The 3,996-nt window shown below is 47.8% G+C and overlaps 1 pseudogene; it reads right to left on the bottom strand.

The window, feature by feature from the left end:
- Window positions 1–238: 238 nt before the first annotated feature.
- On the bottom strand, window positions 239–3,783 carry LOC105990996 (annotated as a pseudogene).
- Between the last annotated feature and the right edge of the window lie 213 nt (window positions 3,784–3,996).

Raw genomic sequence — 3,996 nt, forward strand, 5'->3', positions numbered from 1 at the left:
CCTAATTATGAAAACATGGTCTTGGAGGGGAGGGACAATTAAGCTTCCTCGAGGGAAACTAAGTCTCTTGTGCTTTCTGAAAATATCTAGAACCAGGGACCCTTGTCGGGAAATGCAGCAGGAGTTCCCACCTCCACTGTACACTCACAGACATTTTAGGGGAAGTAATATGGCAAAAGGGAGGAATCTGAGTTTCCTTCCCAAAAGGTTGATCTAAGTGCCCCAGGGCCCTTCTGTGTCAGAAAAGCAGGGGAACACGTGGCTCCAGTGCCAGCTGTGGCACTAAGGATTGTGGGAAGGATTCAGGGCCCAGCTGCTGAAGCGATGAGAGTTTTTCCGACTTCCATCTCTTCCTGACAGTGGATCGAGGTCTCCTGGATCTCCTCTCCACACCATGTGCAAATACCATGAGAAGCCCTGGCTCATCATCCTATGCTGGATTCTCACCGGCCATCTTGACAATGGCCTGCTGGCCAAGTAGTTCTCATCGTAGCAGCAAGGGTTCATCGGTCTTGTGTCTAGTGTGGCCAGACCCAGGGGCCAGCTACATTCATGGGCTGAATTCATCAGCTTGTTGACCATAGAGGCGGGGCAGCCAACTCTGCCAGAGAGTGCTTGATGCCGGCCTGGAGCACAGCATCCCGTGTGGAGAGCATCCCTGCCCACCACATCATTCTTGGTGGCTGCAGGGAGTTCACCCACTCGCGGATCTCGCTGTATTCAATTGTCTCCTGCAGGTTCTGAAGGCTGGGGTTGGCGCTGCGGAATGCACACATGTGTGTGCCTTTGGTAGCCAGATGCCTGGCTTCAGCTCCCCCAGCTGGTGTGTGTGTTCAGCTGGCTTCTCCTCCAGCTCTCTGATGTTGCTGCACCAGGGAGCGCAGCTTCATTGCCTGAAGCTTTGCCATTGTGGTTTACGGCTGGTCTTTGGGCATCTCCAGGTCACAGCCTTGTTCACAGGTCACAGGCCTCTGCGGGGTTGTGCTCACCAAGGTGAGACACCAAGTTCTTGGCACGGTAGCCAAGCACAGCATTGTCATGGGCAATCTGCTGCTTTGATAGCATATCCCGCATGATCCAAGGTACTGGGCACACGTGGGACACTGTCACAACACAACAGTCTACCAGACACGTCTGCTGCTGAGAAAACCACTGGGTGATGCAGGCCTTGCAGAAAGCACACTCACAGTGCAAAGCACCTGGCTGGCTCCTCCCCGACGCCACTGCCAATGGGGTAGCTAAGGTCTTCCTCAACATTCCCTCCTGGGAAACGTGTTCCATCATCCCCTGTGTCTCAGCCCTGAAAGCCAGGTCGATGCCTCACTCAGTGCCACACAGAAGATGCTCCAAGAAGCCCATCTTGTTGGCTATTCACTCTCTGAGTCTTCCTTCCTAGCGACAAGCTCCATCACCAAGGGACGGCTGTGATGTCACAAGCAGGAGCACTCCAGGCCTGGCTGGAGCTGAGACTCTGGAGAGCGATGGATAGGCCGTGTGGTGGGACTCAGCCCTTCCTGTGAGGGGAAGGGGGAAGGGAAGGAAGGGGAAGAAAAGTGTGGCCACTTGTCTCCGACAAATCCTTCTGCTCTTCTTTATTTTTCAAAACATCATCTTTAATTAACTGTACAAAGGAGCTGCCATTTAACAAAGCAGTGTATGAATACAATGTATCTCCATCGCCTGTTTCCTGGTGGATCACGCCTGTAAACCTAGCTATTCAGGAGGTTGAGATCTGAGGATTGCTGCTCAAAGCCAGCCCAGGCAGGAAAGTCCGGAAACTTCTTATCTCTAATGAACTACTCAGAAAAAGCTGGGTGAGGTGTTGTGGCTCAAGTGGTAAAGCACTTGATTTCAGCAAAAAGCAGCTCAGGAACAGAGCCCAGGCCCAGAGTTCAAGTCCCAGGATCAGCAAATAAAACTATCTTGATCAGTGTCACCCCTTTCAACATTGTCAGGCATACCTCCCCTACCCACCCTTCTTAATTTTGTAGTGTATTCTATTTGTGTATTCTATTCCTGCCTGCACTTTCCTCCCCTTCTCTTCATTGGCTTTCCCTTCCACCTCACCCTACCCTTTGAGCACCCACTTCCCTGTATTTTAGTTTACTGATCTTTGACTTTGACTTTCTGAGGAATTATACTATTTGAGTCCTTCCTTGAATCTACCATATTTCAGTTAATACATTTAAGATAAGGCTATCCAGGTATTGTAGCCATTTGCTGATTGGAATTTTGGTTTTCTTGTTGAGTTGGTTCTCTTGTGTACCTGTGATCAAGCCTACTTGGATCTTGAAAGCTTTGAGTTTCAATAAGTATTTTACAAAGGTCAAAATTATCAAGGCACTAGCAAATGCTTGGACTGCAAGTGAAGCCCTAACGGTTATACTAGGCCAATATTTAATCCAGGTTCCCACCTCTTCCATTTCTACCTCCATCATGCCTTCAAGCCATCATCTCCTGCACTTCTGTTGACTGTATGCCCTGTTAATGTACTCTGACTTGTTCTACAAATGGAAATGGCTTTCCTGTGAAGGGAGAGTTGTATTTCAAGCCTGGGTGTAAAGCCTTTCCAAAGACAGCTCTTTCTAGAGATAACTTTTTATCAGTAAGTATATCTGTGGAAGGTGGATCTCCAGTCAAAGGCATTTTACAGACCATTCTCTGGTGAGAAGACTGAAAGGAGTGTGGGAAGGTTGTTTTTCTTCCTGGGGTTGGTTGTTTGTGTTGAAACTCTGCTTTGGGATGTATTATCAGGCTTAACTACTTTCCAGTTCCCAGAACAGAATGAATTAGTATTTTCAAACAGCTGTACCAAGTTTCTAGAGAAGTAATGAGGACTTCCGGACATGAATACCACATTTCTTGCATCCAGTGGACTTGGTTTGGATGTTGATAACGTGGTGGGAAGCTCAGGCTGCCATAGTGCTGATAAGAATAACTTACTCCATGGTGCCATTGTGCTACAACAACTGTGAGTTCCAGAACAAGCAGAAGTCACATCTAGACTATTAGTGATGGAATTGACTTTAAATACCTTAAGAGGTCTTTACAGGATTTTATACAATCATTGCTTTTAAATTTAGTAGGGAAATAAAATATACAATGAAATTGGAGATGTAGCACAGTGGGACACTGTGAGCTTAGCATGCACAAAGCCCTAGGTTCAATCCTAGCACCACATGAAATAAGATGAAAATGGGCTGGAGAATGTAGATACATGATAGAATATTTGCTGGTATGCATAAGGGCTTCGTATCACAGAAAGGAAGGAAGGAAAGAACAGAGGGAAGGAGGTAAGAAGAGAGGAAGGAAGGAAGAAAAGGGAGAAAGAGAGGAGGGAGGGAGGGGAGAAAGGAAAGAGAGAAATAAAAAAAAATCCTGGTGCTGGTGGCTCACACCTGTAATCCTAGCTTACTCAGGAAGCTGAGATCTGAGGATCACAGTTCAAAGCCAGCTTGGGCAGGAAAGTCCGGGAGACTCATCTCCAATAAACCGCTTCTGGCTAGAAGTGGCGCTGTGGCTCAAATGGTAGAATGCTCGCCTTGAAGAGTTGAGGGACAGCGCCCAGGCCCAGAGTTCAAGCCCCATGCCCCCCCCCAAAAAAAAGACAGAAAAGAATCAGATAAGTTGTAAGACCAAGCCAATAGCCAACTACTTGCTATCCCCGGGGTGTGATCACTGGTGTAGGAGTTAGTCATCTGTACCATGCGTGGTCATGGGAACAAGCGTGGTCTGTTTGGCGGCGCAGAGGTCTGCCTGTGGAGTCACGTGCAAAGTAAGCATGAGTGTGACTGTGGAAACTTTTCCTCCAGTTTGATAAGCTTAAGCTAATTTCTTCTCACTTCCTCAACTCTTTACATCCCAAATGCTTACAGAGTTCTGGGGAGCTGAAAGCTGGAGGCCCAGCTCAGCTTTCCTGGGTTGTTCCTTATCTCTGAGTCAACCAAGCAAAGTAAGACAAGAGTATTCCCCACAAAGCCCAGTGCCTAGAACATG

This window comes from Dipodomys ordii, unplaced genomic scaffold, assembly GCF_000151885.1.
Source record: "Dipodomys ordii isolate 6190 unplaced genomic scaffold, Dord_2.0 Scaffold4, whole genome shotgun sequence".
Taxonomy (NCBI): domain Eukaryota; kingdom Metazoa; phylum Chordata; class Mammalia; order Rodentia; family Heteromyidae; genus Dipodomys; species Dipodomys ordii.